The sequence below is a fragment of the Pseudorasbora parva genome, chromosome 25 (genome assembly GCF_024679245.1).
Source record: "Pseudorasbora parva isolate DD20220531a chromosome 25, ASM2467924v1, whole genome shotgun sequence".
In the NCBI taxonomy this organism is placed as follows: domain Eukaryota; kingdom Metazoa; phylum Chordata; class Actinopteri; order Cypriniformes; family Gobionidae; genus Pseudorasbora; species Pseudorasbora parva.
The window spans coordinates 24,478,982-24,498,821 of NC_090196.1; positions in this window are offsets into that span (position 1 = coordinate 24,478,982).

Here is a 19,840-nt window from a genome sequence, read left to right on the forward strand (position 1 = left end):
ATTTAGATGTGATCAGTCCCTGGAATTTTTTCAACTGAAGACCTGATTTTTTTAATTAATTAATTAATTTTTTATTTTTATACAGTGCATTGGTTTCCTGCTCCTATATATCACTGTATGTTGTGAGGTGCTTTGTTGTTGCACAGTTCATATTTTTATATTACTAAAAATAAATTTTTATTTTAACAAAAAATATATATATATTTTAGCATTCAATTAAAATATTTAAGTTGGCTTGAGAAAGACAACTTACTGACTCATTATATATACATTATTCTTCTCCACCAAAATTTGAACAGTAACTGATCTAACTTTAAAGGTGCACTATGCAACTTTTCGTCCACTGGAGGGCGCCTATTCTAAACGGCTCCCGAGTACCGGGACTTTTATTATGACGGGACGGGACACAGTCGGTGGGCGCCCGCACTTCCGCTTTTTCCTGTCAGGTAATAACAGCTATTTTTATCATATCAGATACATTTAAAGGGCCAAGGGCTTCGGCCATCCGTCCACTCTCTTCCCTGAACTGAAATGAAGTAGTGGGCTGTACTTTCCACACGATTGACATCAGGTTCAAGTACGCCAGGTTGGCTGGTGGTTATGTTCAAGGGGGTAATCTAGCACTCGGAAAGCGTTCCACCCATAGGGGCGGCCATTGCTAACCAAGCCATCACCTGCTGTTAGCATCCCATTGATTCCCATTCATTTTTGAGTCACTTTGACAGTGAATAACTTTACATCAGAGGCGTTTAAAGACTACATTTGTCCATTGTTTATTTCTAAAGAAACACGACAATGCATAAAAGGCTCCATTACCTCGTATCTTACACCATCGCCCCGTAGAAGCTGTTTTTGTAAAAATAGGCTAACGATTGCGTCATAACCAACGCGACTCTGTGGCACAGTTGAGAAATTACCGTATAGACAGGAGGAGACGCTCGCAGGCAATCTTTTACTGTCTAGGCAGTCGGGGGGACGTGGAGACATAAAGTCTGATAAAGTCAAGGGAGAAGAATGGGGAGAAGCCCAGAGATAGCCAAAAGCAACGGGAGAAAATATTTAAACAACGTGATTCAGATTTTACTTTCCACAACTACTAGAAGACCTACAGCTGTCAGACAGGTTGCTCACGTCACATCTACATAGTCAAGCTCAGTCTGAGGCTGCACAGTTCGCTCAGCCATCAGGAAGTAAGTGCCTCTGATTGGCCTCATTTTGATATTTCTGCAGAGGTTGATATCTCTGCAGCACTAGAACTTGACATTTTTTTAATCATCGCCCTTATTTATTCTCATTCTTTTGATGCGTGTAGGTCATTTTTTTGTGATATTTTTACCTCAATTTTTACACATGGCACCTTCAAAATGAAGATTAAAAATCATTAAAACTTAGACTTTCTTTGTGGGGTTCAAAACTTTAATACAACAAAGAGGATTCAAGCTAGATCCACTCTGTATCTCTAACAAAGCCTATAGCAAATTGTTTAGGGCATGCTAACAATGTGGTAAAACATGCTAGCAAACATGTTAAATCAAGTTAACAACATAATTTGTGTTCAAACATGTTCATTTATGCTAACATGTTAAATCATGCTTACAGAAATGCCAATTTGTGTTAAATCGTGTTAGTATCATGCCCAAACATGCTACTAACATGCTTATTTGTATTAGAAAAATGTTAAGTCATGCTAGCAACATGTTAATAATTCTAAAAATGATAACAGCATGTTAGCAAAATGCTAATTCATGCTAGCCATGTGTTAAAATATGTTAGCAACATAATTTTGGCTAGTAATGTATTAAACATGCTAGAACATGTTTAAATAATCTATCTGTTTTTCTGATAGACTTTATTGCCTTCAAAACATTTAAACTAAACCCCAAACTACTTCAAAAAGTAAAAACCTTTAAACTTTCTGTTTTATATTTAATTTTATTTTTTACACAATATAATACTGTTGACCCTGTAATTTGTTTGGGTGCAATATATCGAAATTTACATGAAATGAAGCTATAAAAAAGAATATCAAATACTGTTATTGGTAAGCAGCCTCTTTTATAGGATGGCTATGCCAATGGCAATGCCAAAGGCGTAGATTTATTGTGGTTGTTTTTTAAACATCTGCCTAATCCCTAAAATAGGAAAGGCCGCTGAGTCCAGGAAATTGTGCAGTCGTCTGGAAACGGAGGCTGGCATTTCATAATGTTCCTTGAGGCACCTCTGTTTGCAAAGTTTTTATTAGGTTCATGTTTACTCTTGAGCTTTTGAGAAGCTATTAGAACATCTGACGCTGACTGACGGATCGCGGATACACTGGTGCACTGCAGCAAGAATGTTTACTAGTCAGTTTGGAGTGAGACAGAGCTGTGTGAATATTTCAATTTGTGATTATGGAGAACTAACCGCTTCATGTGCAGTAAGGGAAGTGGAACATTTGTGAGGCATCCAACATCTAAATAGTGTTGTCATCTTAGACAAGACTCTCTGCAATTTCCTTTCAAGCTTCTAATCTGGTACAGTGGCTGACAGCCCGGTGGATCCTGGGAGGGGGTGAGGAGGACAGACAGGCAACGGAACAGGCGCTAGGAAACAAAGCACCCCGGGTAAATGGAAGGTAAATCCTCTGCCAAGCAGGAATGTTTAGCACAGTCCCTCCTGCCACTCATTTTGCCTTTCAGGCCACCTGCTAGCCCTGAGGACTAGGCTCAAATAACAGCCACCAGGCTGCTACTTAGAGACCAAAGAAAAAGACCTCCACAGGGTTCAAGAATATACTACGGCAAAACGTCAACATTTTAATCACACAGTCCTTGGGTAAACTTTCTGATATATATGGCCAGGTCATATTTCACACACATTTGGGAATTTACTGCTCACCAAAGCTACATTTAATCAAAAACATTAAAAACTATATAGTAATATATAAAAATTTATGTTTCATGCCAACTTTAACCCTTAAACGCATAGGGTCTTTCACGAGTTCACACTTACAAATAAGGCAGATAGTATAAATGGTATGCGTATTTGGCGTGCTGTCCAAGGAGAGGGCTCCGAGCTCGATATTTGGCCCAAACCCAGAGTACTCGCCCCGTATCTTTGGTTAGGGAAGTTAACCAGGTGTGTGTGAGGTAGACGGGGTGGTGGAGGGATGCTGCAAACTTTGTCAAGGAACATTGGTGAGTTGAGTGGGTTTTTATGTGACCCTCCACTTGAGCTGATTGGTAGACATGTTGATTAATGATTGTTGACAGCTGGTTGGAATGACATCATGATTGGGTTGATCATTTTAACGTGCTCCTCCCGAACTTAGTTTTTTAAGAAACATCATTTAGTGACCTGGGATGTCATTCAATACCATCTTCCTCATTATTTTTTTATTGTTAGACATTAACCTTCTTAGTATTCCTAAATTAATTAATTATAAACAATATAACAAGAAAAAAGAATAATACAATTATAAAAGAATGCCTGTTTTCCCTTTTTTTTTTTTTTTTTTTTTTTTGCAGAAATTGTATAGGGCCGTAAACGAAATGAGGTACACTAGTATTTTTTCTGCACAACAATAATTGAATCTTTGATGACTTAATAAGTGCAATTCACCTTTATTCTACAAGGTGGCAATGTCTGATACACAATGATAAAGTTACCGAAGGCACTCATAGTTAACACAGACAGAAAACAAAAGAATAGGAAGTATCATCAGCAAAACTTGAAATGGCTCAGCGATTTACTGCAGAGATCAAACATTAGTGTCACGATGACTTGACAGGTGATCTGGTGAAGAAGCTGTCAGCGATCAAAATATTGATTTTGAAGATATTGAAAATTATAGTTTTGAGAACATCTTTAAGATGGTGAGCCAAATGAGCTCGGATGAGAACAGTGACATCTGAACCCTTCCAAGCTCCAATAGGTGACAAAATATGCTCTATTTTATTCTTCTGTAATTGTAACCCTAATATAAGGAGAGTTTTTATATTATCGCGACAGGCAAAGATCTATCCCTGTTAGATATAGATCTGGGTCACAAAAGACCCGGATATGTAATAATGATGGCAAATCATTGATGCATTTTTATTTTTTAATATATTTTAAAATGTAATGATGTTACTGTCACATGGTCACCTGTCACTTATGCACATCACTTCCCAGGATCCTCCTTGACTCTCACCTGCATGCACTTCATTATCAGACACACACACACACCTCTGTCTGCACTCCTAAGCTCACACCTCACCTCAGTTCTTGGTCCGGTCTCGTTCCTGCTACACAGACTACTTACCTGTATCTCCAGGGAGTCCTGTTCTCCTTCGTTTATCTCCAACAGTTACCTTCATTCTCCACAATCATCCGTCTGAAGATGAGGTGTGTGAATCCAACCTGGTTACTCCAAGTCCCTGCACCTGTAAGATGCTGCCGAGTGTTAACTAACCTGTTGAACTGTTTGTTGCTCCGTGCTGTCCAAATAAACTCAGTTAACCATTCCTCTTTGTGTCCTGAGTGTACATTCTGTTTCAGCATCATTACTCCAGTCTTCAGTGGCACATGATCCTTCAGAAATCCTTCTAATATGCTGATTTTATGCTGAAGAAACATTTCTTACAATAAGCAATGTTAAAAAAAAAACTGTTGTGCTGCTTAATACAGGATTCTATGATGAATAGAATGTTCAGATTTTTTTTTTTTTCAGTTTAGCAGCATTTATAAACCACATGAACACTAATGAACAAGAGTTTAAAACACATTTGCAAGTTCAGCCTCCCCCTTGTGTGTATAAGATGTTTGGTCTTTGAATGCAGTTGTTTGGCAGATCAGCATTGGCAATCTCATGCAGAGACAGTTTGCTAATTGAAATGCAGAAATGTGTTTTTCCTCGGTTCTCTTTGAACTGGTGCATAATTGAGGCTGTAAAGCATTCTGCTCATGTATATTTGAACGGGTTTCTCCTGCCCTTTTGAGAACTCCCTGAAACACTTCAGCACAAGTCTCTCTAACTTCAGAAGCCTTGAGTGGTTTTCACACTTGGCACATTTCGCGAAAAAAAGAAAAAAAAAAAGAAGATAATTTTCTTGTAATGTTAAATATTCTCTTTAATATTCGCAAATCTAATGACACATGGGCTATCCAAGACTAGCATGAAGCTCAGTAGATTTAGTCATCATCATTGCATCATTCATTTTTACATCTGTGGAGACAAGAATAAAGTGATTATACTGCTTTGTACACATTTTCAGTAGGCAGATCTTAACATAGGAGAGGTTGCATGACATTGCCTCACCCCAAAAAGCATCAATAAAAAGGATGCCAGGTAAAAGAAAACAAGACCCAGGCTATATAAGTCAAGTCAACTTTATTTATATAGCACTCTTACAATGACGATTGTTTCAAAGCAGCTTCACAGTGTTAACCAGGAAAATATTGCAACAAAATTTGATTCGGCTGTATTATTTCGTTTTAGTGTCCCCAACTGAGCAAGCCAAGCCAAAGGAGACAGTTGCAAGGAACCAAAACTTAATCAGGGCATGACGGAGAAAAAATAAACTTGAGGAGAAACCAGACTAAGTCTAAAACCTAAGTCAGAGCCAGTTCTCCTCTGGCCTATTAACAAACGGTGTATGATTATCAGTGCCGTAACTTTGTGGGACATAAATTACGTATCATATGCACGCAAAAAACTGCTTACTATATGCATTCCAAAGCTCATTTTGACGTATGAGCACCCCTCATACGTCAAAATGAGCTTTGCCGTGCATATAGTACACAGTTTTTCGCGTGCATATGATATGCACTATATGGCCGTATTAAGGGGGGTAGCATTGCTGATACAATGTTATATCAGATGTAAAATGTGTACAATAACAATTGCAGAAAAAAATTGTATTAAGATGTCCGGAAATCAATCAAATAGTTCATTTACTGATATAGTTCTTGTTTAATTATTGCATCTAATATAGCGTTGTGCCAAGATTTTTTGCATGAATAAAGGCATAGATTTGCACACTTTGCTTATAATCCCTGGTCTAGTCTGTTAAATTTGTCAGAAGTTCTCGTTTCTAATCTGCCCTCGTAGCCTATTTTTTCTCTCATCAAAACCGAATACCATCAGTGGTTGTACATCAAGAGCAGGGACAGTTTTTGTGCATTTTGTTTCGTGATCTGACCGGAACAAATAGAAAGTCTCTGCAACGGCGTTAAGCATTAGATTAAAGCGCTCGTCTGTGTGAAGACTGCATGAGCCATGAGAGAAATTGGCTCCCCCGATAACAGTGGCAACGAGCGCCAGATCGCCTCTTATTTAACAAAGGAACAAAATGATACTCTTCTAGTTAACCAGAGATGTTTTGTTTGTATTAGAAGGGTATTGAGAGTTGCTAGAACACACTCGCGGGCAGATTAGATTTGCTGCCGCTAGGGTGCGTCTAGATTTCTAGGCTAGCAACAGAGTTCTGCAAGTGTGTTTGTTTGTTCCCGGTCATGAGTCGAAACCACAGGTGGTGAGTGAAACTGCATGAAATGTCTGTGTTTTGTGGCAATCGGTTGTCTTGGCTATCACCAGACCAAGTTTAATTTAAAATTGAACATTGATCTGGGAGGTCTGCTATGTATTTTCTACTGCACAAGAGGCTGGATCAACAAGCATTATTTGAATGACTTTTACACTTTACAGCAAATAAGTCGTTTTTTATAAAGCGTCAACATTTATAAAGTAGCAGACAAACTGTGCCCATGCCACAAAATGATTCCCATTGAAAGCGTCAGCACATGTAAAACTTCAGATCGGTTTAGATAAAGTTTCTTGTAAACTCTCGCAATCGTAATGACAAAAAGTGTGGCTACTAAAACAGGAGCCTGCACTGGCTTAAGTTGTTTGGATGTTGTTTTATAACAAGGAGAGGCAACGTTGTGCCTTTCAATGCAGACATGACAATAATTGGTACCAATCTGGCGCACTTACAAGAGCAATCAACTGAATATAGGTGCTTTCACACTAGCACTTTCACACACACAGTTTGGTTCGTTTGGATGATGTGAACGCAGTCTTCTGAACTCTTGTGCGCACCCGCGAACTGTAAGGTTCCCCGAGTCCGCTTAAAAAGGTGGTCTGGGGATCGTTTCATGTGAACTCAGGTATGGTTCGCTGCTGATGTGAACGCAATCATACTAAATGATGTTTCTTAAAAAAAAGTTTGGGAGGAGCACGTTAAAATGATCAACCCAATCATGATGTCATTCCAACCAGCTGTCAACAATCATTAATCAACATGTCTACCAATCAGCTCAAGTGGAGGGTCACATTAAAAACCCCGTCAACTCACCAATGTTCCTTGACAAAGTTTGCAGCATCCCTCCACCACCCGTCTACCTCACACACACCTGGTTAACTTTCCTAACCAGAGATACGGGGGGAGTACTCTGGGTTCGGGCCAAATATCGAGCTCGGAGCCCTCTCCTCGGACAGCACGCCAAATACGCATACCATTTATACTATCTGCCTTATTTGTAAGTGTGAACTATTAATGACATTCGATTTTATAAAAATGAGTGTTTTGTGTGTGTTTCACTTATTTACCTGTTGAGCATGACTGACATACTGCAAGCAGAGAGCTGTAGATCTCATTTCTGCTCATCTTCAGCGTTCTTTAGAGCATTTACAGTGCATTTGCGGCAGATAGACGCAAGTGCCATTACACACTGAAGCTTTGGTAACAAAACCAACTGTTCAAAAACAAAAATATAAAAGTGATGGGAGCAACGTTACACATATCGCAGCCTTCACGCTCACTGTCGTTACCAAGCAACCGGGTAAACAGCTGCTGCTTTGATGACGCAAACGAACCCCAGTTTGGAATCAAATATGGGGGCAGAGAGAGAGGGGGCATTCGAATTTGGGTTTGATCATGCCAAGCATAGCCTATCTATCGCAAGCCTGCAGCACCCCTCTCAGAAACTGAAGCTTTCGCGCCTCGATCGTCCCAGGTAACCGGTCCCAGTATAGTCGCTCCTCTGTGTTTTCTAATGGACGGAGGCAAACTAAACAATAAAATTACACTTCAAATATTTTTTCCCCAAAGTTAGTTTATGTCATTGAAGGCAGTTATCATCACGGTGATTTCATTTCAAGAGATCGTTTTTAAAATAAGTTTAGCTTTAGTTAGTTATTTGATGCTATAAAAACGGGGGGTCTGACGTCATGATTGACAGCTGAGATTGACGTGATCTCTGAGTGAAGTTGTCACTGAGGCACTAACAGACTTTTTTCGCTTTAATTTCTACATTTCCATAAACGTTTATTTCACACCAACATAATTAATTGTTCTGCATCTGTGAGAGTGTAGACAGGCTTTTGATATCACAGCTGTACTTCCTGCGCTCTACTGCGCAACTCCGCTCCCGAATTCTCTACTGCGCAGACTCGTTCCCAAGATGTCAGCGCCGTGCAGGCGGTCTGAAAGCTTCAACTCTGCCTAGCGGAAACGGATGATGTTGCGTCGTCCATATTTTTTTACAGTCTATGATCTATCGGAGACTGGCAGGCAATCAGATATGAGAGCCTCCAGTATGACCGGTTGTGTGACATTATTTAACCATCCTTCTAAGTTCTACAGCAAATACGATCAGACGGATACATCAAAACACATTGGTCTAATAATCTAATATTCTCTCTCTCTCTCTCTCTCTCTCTCTCTCTCTCTCTCTCTCTCTCTCTCTCTCTCTCTCTCTCTCTCTCTCTCTCTCTCTCTCTCTCTCTCTCTCTCTCTCTCTCTCTCTCTCTCTCTCACTACACACACACAAACACACACAATCACTCCAACTTCCCCAACTCCATGGTTAGGCTGCTTCACTAAGACCACAACTACCCACAAGACCATGCAGTATGCTGAAACCGCACACACTCATCTTATGTAGCTACACATTTCAATCACAGCAAATATTGAAAAAAAAAATCCTCATATATCTTACCTTAAGTTAGACACTCTGGTTTAGCTTTCATTTGCTAGCCATGTTTAGTATGACTTCTCAACGTTTCTTCTGTTTGGCACACGTGGGTCATCATTTGCATACGTGCACTGGATTGGCTGGCTCTGCTTGCTGGGAAAAAAAAGATTATAAATATTATATTTGTGAATAAATGTTAAATGTACTGGACATGGTGAGCTTAAAAAACATTTTAGTGATCATTAGTGACAAAAATAAATAAATAAATAAGTTATATATATATTTATATTTACAATTTGAGACACTTGCACCTTGCACTTGTATCTTGCACCCTGTCTATATAGGTATACTCAAGAGTAACATGAGATTGGCAGAAACTGTGTTATGTTAAATGTATCCTTGCTGAATAGAAGTTCACATACACACTATCTATATAGGCAAACAGTATAACTACAGCCTTTCAACATTAGGTCTATTATTTTCCAATTAAGATCACACATTTATTTTATAACGGTAAACAAAATAGATGACTTTTTAAATGTATAGCCCATTCCAACTCAATAGTAACACAAAATGTATTGTCAAGTTAGTGCAAGTATTTTTTTCACTCTTGAACATTATAAAATGAGGAGGAACAAGATAGTCACAGCATGTTGCAAGACTTTCCTTTTCACAAGACAACTTTAATTATATAATATCAATTATAATTATAGCCGCCCACACATATCCTAGAAGCACTGGCAGCGGCCCAGCTCATTTACGCGTACAGTATGAGAGCTTGGAGATAAAACAGGCACAAAGCAGCATTCATAGACTCTTCATTGAATTCACCCTCTCTGTGATCCGCGCCGTCATGGATACCACTAGCTCATCACCCATTCACATTTAATTAAAGCAGACATTCGAGATCAATATGTTCCATTAGCTCCAAAACGCCTGTGACAGAATGAGCGGACGACATCAGCCGCTAATTTCCCCAGTGATGCCATCGACAGTAGCCTGCGTTGCCCTGCTTTTAAGGGCCTGAACATGGCATGCAGCCGAGAGAGAGAGAGAGAGAGAGAGAGAGAGAGAGAGAGAGAGAGAGAGAGAGAGAGAGAGAGAGAGAGAGAGAGAGAGAGAGAGAGAGAGAGAGAGAGAGAGAGAGAGAGAGAGAGAGAGAGAGAGAGAGAGAGAGAGAGAGACTCAAATAATTGCAGACACCCCTGGGGGAAGCAGAGGTCACGGATTAGGCTTTGAGTTTAAGCCAACCTTCTGAAGGTTCTGAAGGATGTTTAGAAGTGTTTGTCTGTCATGTTATTGGTAATGACGAGACAGGCCCGTTGAATTACTTCTTACGGCAAAGGTTTGCAAAAATTAGTTTCCACATCCACGCTGTAAGCGCATTGATTCCTCAGTCTGAGCATTTTTATGTGAGATTTTTTGCTGTCAGTTTTACAAGCTGAGTAGGGTGGAGAAAAGACTCAAAATATTCCCTGGTTTCAGGTCAAGGCTGACAGTGAAAAATGCAGAAAACAGGATACTCTGCGGGTCAATGTTCTGTCAACAAACGCGGACTTTAGAGTCAAACGAGAAAGCCAAACAACATAAAACTTGTGCTTGTGCTTTTATGAAAATGGAGCTACGGGTAAACACTGTCAGAGTTCCTCTGGATGCTGTCATTTTGAATCCTTGTCTTTGGGAAAACTGGTTCATTTAAATCTGTTGTGTTTGACCCCCAAACAAGTGTGTAATAGTAAAATGGTCAAGTTTTATTCTCTGTTGCCCATTATTTTGTAGACTTAGAACTCCACACAACGTACTCCAGCTCCAGTGCATGCAGAAAGCACTCAAATCAACAATATTGTTCAGAAAGCTTACAATAATACACCGTAAACCCAAATAAGTTGGTAAAACTCAAAAACATGTGGCAATCAGTTACATAAAAAAACATTTAAGATAGGAAATGTAGAGTTTAAGTAAGTAGAACTTGCAGATGTTTATTTTGTACTCATACATTTTAAGGTTTTAAAGTGTTAGTTCACCCAGAAATGTCCTTCATCTTTGGAACACCAATTAAGATATTTTTGATTAAATCCGAGAGCTCTCTGACCCATCCATAGCTATTTAATTAGCACCTTTAAGGTCCAGAAAGTTATAGAAAATATCATTAAAATAGTCCATGTAACTCCAGTGGTTTAACCTTAATGTTATGAAGTGACAAGAATACTTTTTGTGCGTTCTACTTTTTATATTTTGTTCTAGTCAGTGCCAGTATCATACTCACAACATAAACTTCAAAGGAGACTGAAACAGGCTAGAAATTTTTTGCACACAAAAAATATTATTGTTGCTTCATAACATTAAGGATGAACCACTTGAGTCACATGGACTATTTTAAACAATGTTTTTTTCCCTTTTTTGGGGGGGGGGCCTTGAAAGTGTTAATTAAATTGCTGTCTATGGAGAGGTAAGAGAGCTCTCGGACTTCATTAACAATATCTTTATTGAGGGGTATTGACCGGTGGGTGGTTGCAATTTTTTACAGTGCACCTTTAAATTAAAATTATCAACTTAAATATTTTTAGTAGTGGAAACTTGGCTAGTTGTAACTAGAAAATTAAATCAATGCTACATTGCTAATTGATAGGGCTAGGTTTCAGTTTAAGTTCAATTTAAGTTTGTCTAAGTTAAAAGAAGCAAATTCATAAACTTCAAAACAATGAAACAATTCAGATTACTTGTAAAAATGTATGTTTTGTGAACTCAAAAGAAAAAGAAAGTTCTAAATACTCATAAAAGGTAATTTGATTGAACTAATTTGTTTAATTTCAGTTGGCTCTACACAAATCAATTCATTATTTTGAGGATTGGGGTTTACACAATATTCCCCAATATAATGTCCCTAATTAATGAGTTTTCTAGTTCTAATTCTTAGTATATCTGCAGCTACAAAAAACCTCTGTTCACTAAATACATTTTTTGACAGTGTTATTGATTTAATAAATTAAAGAATATAAATTAAAGACTATATCACAAGATACATTTTTTATCTTTGCCAAACACACACACACACGACATTTGAAAGGATTTGGTGAAGACGCAGCAGAAATCTATAATCCGCATGGCAAGAATTATGCACTTGGATTCTTGTCAAATAAAACTTATTTTGTACTCTTTTGAGTTTGAAGTTTTTGGATTTCTAAAACTCTTAACTCATCTAAAGGAACAGAACAGAACAGGGGGGGGGGGAATCATTGCCTTGCATATTTTCAAGCTCAGACAAGCTCAGAGAGGAAGTGTTGGCAGTCTGAGGACAGTCTTAACTCTCAGGTTTAAGGGATTCACAGGCTTCTTTTCTAGTGTTTACACAACATTCCAAAGTCTGAGACATCACAGTCTGTAAATACAGGGCCCTCCGGCCCAGGTTCTCCAAACATTACTGGCCCCTGATGTCATCTGTCTGCTGACAGGAAAAGCATGTATGAACCCTCTGCTATGAATAAAGAAAAATGCAACCTAAGCACTAGGCCCAAGCTTAGACTTGTATTGTATACACCACTTAAGAACGACCTGGATATAATATAATATAATATAATATAATATAATATAATATAATATAATATAATATAATATAATATAATATAATATAATATAATATAATATAATAAATCTTAAAATAAAATACAATTAAATTAATATAAAATAAAATAAAATAGCAGTAAATATATAACATTTGTGAGATTAATAAAATTATAGACTACTATAAAATAAAAGCAACAAAAATAGCTGTTAATATGCAATGCATAATCGGACATAACATTATGACAGGTGAAGTTGAACAGGTGAACACCGATTATCTCTTCATCAGGGCACCTGTTAGTGGGTGGGATATATTAGGCAGCAAGTGAACATTTTGTCCTCAAAGTTGATGTGTTAGAAGCAGGAAAAATGGGAGTTTGTCCAGGGCCATATTGTGATGGCTAGACGACTGGGTCAGGGAATCTCCAGAACTTCAGCTCTTGCGGGGTTTTCCCGGTCTGCAGTGGTCAGTATCTATCAAAAGTGGTCCAAAGAAGGAACAGTGGAGAACCGGTGACAGGGTGATGAGTGGCCAAGGCTCATTGATGCACGTGAGGAGTGAAGGCTGGCCCGTGTGGTCTGATCAATCAGACAAGCTACTGTAGCCCAAATTGCTCAAGTTAATTCTGGTTCTGAAGGAAAGGTGTCAGTGTATCACAGTTTGTTGCGTATGGGGATGAATAGCTGCAGACCAGTCAGGGTGCCCATGCTGACCCCTGTCCACCACCGAAGAGCGCTAACAGTGGACACGTGAGCATCAGAACTGGACCACTGAGCAATGGAAGAAGGTGGCCTGGTCTGATGAATCACATTTTCTTTGACATCATGTGAATGGCTGGGTGCGTGTGTGTTGCTTACCTGGGGAACACATGGCACCAGGATGCACTATGGGAAGAAGGCAAACTGGCGGAGGCAGTGTGATGCTTTGGGCAATGTTCTGCTGGGAATCCTTGTATAACAAAGTAACCATTTGCAAAGGATGCAAATTTCAAGAACCCACTGGAACTAAATGCACCATCCTGCTTGACGCATCACATTCAACATCCCTTCAGCTGGGATGCACTGATTATAGTCTTGCACATTATTTAGAATGAATATGCAGATGAGGATGCTGGACCAGAGAGTTAGGGGACAAGAGTGAGCTGCGTTCACACTGCCGTTGTTTTGTTTTTTTTAAGTAGGACACACGTTTGTTTCCTCCCATTCTTTGCGCTGTCTTTCCCATTGTCTTGGGAATGGAGGGAGAGTTATGTAAGCCAGGTTGCCAGCACATGAGCATGGACATGAGCAGAGGGTTTCAAACTCTCATGCCATATGAACGAAGGCTATTTTGGTGGCTCGTGAAGCACACGTAGACTCAGCGTGAAAAGACGACATGGTGAAAGGCAGATGGGCCTGTGCAGTGACACAAATAAAAAGAAAGGAGAGAACATAGAAAAAACTTGTATGGGAAAAAGTCAAGGCTTTATTGTCACTTAAATTAAGAATGTTTCTTTTGCACATATAATAAATAATTCCCCAAATACTTTTAATAAATAATATGCTTATTTTACAATTATAATTAACCCCCTTATTGCAATTCAAGAATGCTTTGGAATATAGACATAAGTTTGGTCTCATTTTAAAGAAGACAGTCAGCAGAGTATTGCTCAAGTGAAATTAAAGTATAAAAGAGTTATGGAAATTTAAATGTACTGTAAATCAAATATACTGTACTAGATATTTAATATTTAATATAAATATATATGTTACAAAATAATGTGTACTCTAAAATTACTATCAAATCAAAGTCATATGTCTAATCAATTTGTGTTCCAAATTTGAAATTGATATCACAAAAATTGAAGTTCCCATGAGGTTTTGTTTAGGCGTTGTACCACAAATAGCCACCGGGTGTCATTGAAATTCCATTGATATTTTTTAATGCAATTTCCTGTGTCAAATGTATATATTTTTGTGTAAATATCACAAAACAGTTTGCAGATATAGAACCGTGAGACTCAGACCTTTCCGACGATATGCGTTTTGTCAAGATTAGAAAAGGTTTTTATTATAAAGTAGTTAAATAAATATGAAACATGACTGGAATAATTTAGAGCACCGTTTCCATGGTAACGCAAGGTCCAATTTCAAAACGGTTTGCACAGGATGTATCTTGAGTTCTTAAGCTTTCAAATGATATATAGTTTATCAACATTAGATCAGGATAAATATAGGATATAATTGTTTTAAACATGCAGTGGCAAATGGGCCCACCGGTGGGCCAGTGACACTTAAGGGGTTAATAGCCTATTAAATAATGGCATTTCTTTTTCATCTTTTTAATTTTAAAGTTTCAGTGAGATTTTTGTGTGTTTGATATTTTTAGCTTTCTTAAAGGGTACATAAATAGTTTCTGCCAATCTCATGTTAATCTTGAGTACCTATAGAGTAGTATTGCATCCTTCATATGTCTGAAGAGATTTTAATTTGATCATATTTATAAAAGGCAGATATGCCAACACGATCTCATGGTAATGCGTATCAATAGGGCGGGGGTGAAATCTCGTAGAATGGATAACTCATTTTGGCGTGCAAATGATACGCACTTTATGGCGTGCATATGACACGCTCTTGGGTAGGATTAGGGTGGTGGGGTGGGGGATTCATACATATAATATGCCATAAACTGCGTATCATATACACTGTAAAAAATTATATGTTCAGTAAGTTATGACAACATATGTTTTTACATTGTTTTAACTCATCAAAATAAGTTAAGAAACGTTAAACTTGTTTTTTTTTTAGTTATACAAGAAGTAACTCATTTTTTAAAGTCAGTTTAACATAATTTAAGTTGAAATAACTTAAACATCCAAGTCGATTGTACTGCAAAAGTTCAAAATGTGCCTTTTTTTACAGTGTACACGCGAAAAACTGCGTACCATATACACGCCAAAACCCATTCCACGAGATTGCACACTCGTACTATTTATACGCATTTTCGTGAGATCGGGCTAGATATGCTGTACTGTCTCTTTCCAAAAACAGCCAAACTGGTGGAGTTTGGTGGAGTTTCCAGCCAAACTGGTGAAGGCGTGCAGTAGGCGGATCTAAAGAGTCATGAGCGCAAACGCACTATAGATTCACTATACTTCCGTGTTTATTACGTTATATGCACTTACACACCGATCGCCAACAAAACACAGACATTTGATGCAGTTTCACTTTCACTGGTTCAGACTCATGACCGGAAACAAATACACTTCCAGAACTCCTGCTCCAGAAAAACAAACTGCATCCACTGTTTCCTTAACGCTGGGTTATTTGGGAAGCTGAACACGGTTATCTTTTTGATTTGTGTTATAAATACAAAATGGCAGCGCTGCCGATGGCTTTCCGTAACCCGAACGAAGCTCATTGATGGACGTGCTCTTGTTCTTGTTTTGGTTGATGTGGGCACACACTCGTCTGGGAGAAGTGCCCATTCATTGAATTCCGCCCTTTATGACATCATACAGCAAAACACTTTTCGAAAACTATTTGAATCCTGAAAGAGTGTATTTTGCAAAGAAATACTCATATGTCAATTTGGCCAACTCTGTAACTGTGTAAATAATCCAGAATGCATGAAATAGCACTAGACCCTCCTTTAAATATGTCTATGTAGCTTTTATTAAAGGGGACAAATTATACAAAATCACAGAATTTTGAAAAACCATTTGAACATAAATGTGTGGGTAGTGTGTACACAAAAATCCACCCACAATGTTTTTATATCCTCCTAAATCATAAGCATTGTGTCAGAATAAGCCACTTGCAGTTTCTATGCAATGTGATGTCACATTGCACAGGCCCTGTCTACGAGTGCAGACAAACTCTGCACTATTAGCATAGATCTATCTAAGCTTTTCAATAAATGTGATCTTGTTAAAGCTGAAAAAATGATTCAGTCAAGAGAAGTGACCGTTTTTCTTTTGTTGTTTGATTCACATTAACAGCATATACAGCAGTATTGTTGCTTATTGACATTGCTTATCATATTAACAGCATATACAGCAGTATTGTTGCTTATATATTATACTGTGTTCACTTTAATACACAAATCTAATATACACTATGTTTACAGACATAACCGACTGTGTTTATGTGAACCGTGTGTACTGTATTTGACAGTTTAAGCACAATAAACGTGAAAGAGAACTTACTTTAATACTCACATGACGAGTTGTCTGACATCCAGCTTTCGGTGAATCAGGTGCGTGTGCACTCAGAAAACCATATATCAGAAGTTTAGACTGATATGGCTTTAAAAAGCATGCAGATAATAAAATTTCATGATGATGAAGATCGGAATAGAAATAGATAAAACAAAACAGATGTTTTAGTTTTCAGCAGAGAATGCGAGGCAAAAATATAGAATATAAATTTCTCTTCTGAAAAGCGGGGTTGGGAGCGCTCATTTGCATTTAAAGATACATGCACGAAAACGGCATGTTTTTCCTTCCACTCAAAAATGAACATTTACATAATGGTATAATAAATTATATGTATATATGTATTTTGAGTTGAAACTTTACAGACGTATTCTGCATGTCTAAAGCTTGGTGCTGACCAAGTGGCAACCTCCAATCATCTTTCTTGAAACCAACACGGAAGTGATTTAAACTGCAGTTCATTACCTGCCTGCTAAAGACAAGTTCCAAAAGGGAGTCAAATCTGTATCTCCACCATGTTAAAATACCCAAATTTTATAATATTGTTAAAAAAGATTGTTTATTTTATTTTATTATTTCTATTATAATTAGACAACAGTTTTATTCATATCAGAGACACATCGTGTAAGTAACTTTAAAGTTTTCTCTATTCTTCTCCCAGGTCACTTACTTTCATGTATTTCAGGAGAAGTGAATTCACGTTTTGTAAATCCAATAGATCCGATTCTGCATATCTCATTAACGCGATTGTTATAAATATCAGATATTTCATGATACAGTTAACAATTTTGTGAAAAATTTTCATCAGTCATACAGCACTACTGTGGTGCGTCATTGCTTGTCGCATGACGCATCACCATGGGAACAATAAAGTGATACATTCTAAATAACACCTTGAAAAACTCATGCTGGAGGGGTCAGCCAGAATATTTTAAACTTACTTGTGAAAGGGTTAAGCCTTAAAGATATTTGCCCTTTGTCAGTTATCCGTGAGTGAAGTGCTGTCAAGATGGCAACGGCCAGGTTTTAGGCATAGACTGTAAAAAAATATGGACGTAGTGTCCATGACATCACCCATAGGGTTCCGATAAGCCGTTCTGAAGCTTAAAGTAGGGGCGAGCTGGGCATTGCCATCATGCGAGCGAGTCACTGCGAGTCACTCCCAGATAACAGAAAATGGGCAAAAAGGCGGGATGTGGGCAGAGCTTAAGTGAGGCAATGACTATAGACGGTGGATAAATGGTTATCCACCAGTCACTCAAAGTAACCACCCCCTTAATTATGCAGAACCTTAAGGTTTTATATAACGTAAACGAATGAGTTAAAAAAATGTACCCCCCTCGTCATGAAGGTCAAAATTAGTCGTATAGATCAAAACCACAATTTGTACCAGGCTGTAAACATGTTTTTTTTCTGCTGTAAAATTGGGCATTTTAACATGGGGCTCAATAATATTCTGCTCCCTTCTGGAGCCTGCCCCTAGTGGCCAGTCGATGAAGTTTACATTACTTCCGTATTGGCTTCAAGAGAGATCGCGGCCGCTTGGTTTTAGGTCCACTACGTCCATATTTTTTTACAGTCTATGGTGCTGCTGCTGCTGATGCAACCATCATAGTTACAACAGCAAATCACATTGGTTTTCCAGTGTTGCATTAATGCAATTAGCTAGAGTCTGTGCTAAGGTATTTGCATAGGCGATCTGATTGGCTGATTGGTGCTTGAGAAGTTAAAATTATTTCAACTTCTACCCAGAACAGCGGCTAACATGATGTAAAAGAAATGAGAAATTAGCTAAATGAGAAGCGTTGACGCCAACTGTAATGGTGTGAATGCACCATTACAGATTTTAAATTTCTTGCAAGCACATTGAAATCAAAGAAGTACAACACAAGCCACAAGGATATAAGAGTGGCTAACTCAAATGTTTAGGATTAAGAGTCATGCAGCATCATAATAGTGCTGAGCTGAAGAGAAAAGTACACTTTAAAAGGGAGCCTGTCACATATGCAGGTGGTATAGTGAAGTGTCTGGTTTGAGGGGACGCTGTGGCCTTCACACCTCTCGTACCTCTGGTGTGAGATTGAAATAATGTCATCAGGGAGCCATGCAGGAAATGAGCGTTTGCCTGAAGGGACGGCATGCCAAGGGTGAATCCCGCAGGATTGACCGTCAGATTTCCTGATATCTGCTCTCGTTCATGCATTTTTAATAATGCAATTTACACACAAAAACAATGATGCTTTCACAACTGCTTTTGCAACTATTCTCGCCTCGCCCAGTGTATTGGATTAAAAATCGATACTGGGACAAAGAGAAAAGATGCTTTAAATCTTGTCAATGGAAAGATGTGCACTACTGGTCAAGATTTTTATGTTTTGTAAAGAAGTCTCGTGCTCACCAATGCTGCATTTATTTGATCAAAACTGTAATATTGTGAAATATTATAATTTAAATTAACTGTTTTCCAGTTATGTAAAGTATGTAACAATTGTTTTCCCCTTTAATCAGCATATTAGTTAGCCTGACAAGCCAGACCCACATCAAGATGTTTGGTCTGGAAACTCACCTCAGACAGGGCTCAATCTGAGGGGCGGGATAAACGGTTGTCTTTCAAACTCCCTCTGCACGCGATAGGATAGCGCTACAACCTTACTGTCTATGGCTACAACCAACCAGAGCAACAAAGGTGAAACAGAGCTCGTAGATAGATTAAACATTCGCCGTATCCGGTCGGCAAAACTCTAACACATCTTCCCTTTTTAAGAATGACTTCAGTGCCGTTCTTTGTTCTTTTCTCAGAGAAAAGCTTAACTCCAAGTCTTCCAGAGTCGTGGTCAAAGCTGATTCGAAAGACCGCCATTTGCAAGTTTCTGTGATTACTAGAAGCACGCAAACGCAACTCGGCCGTCATTATGGCCCCGCCCACCGACTCTATACACGATGTGATTGGCCCGGCAAGAGTTAGGCGAATACAGTTCAGAAGGGTATTGAGATTTGCTAGACGACACTCGCGGCCAGATTAGATTACCTGCCGCAAGGGTGCGTCTAGATTTCTAGGCTACATATTATTATTATTTTTGAAAGAGTATGTGACTACTAAAAAATTCAAACATCACAGGAATTTTATATATTATAAAATATATTAT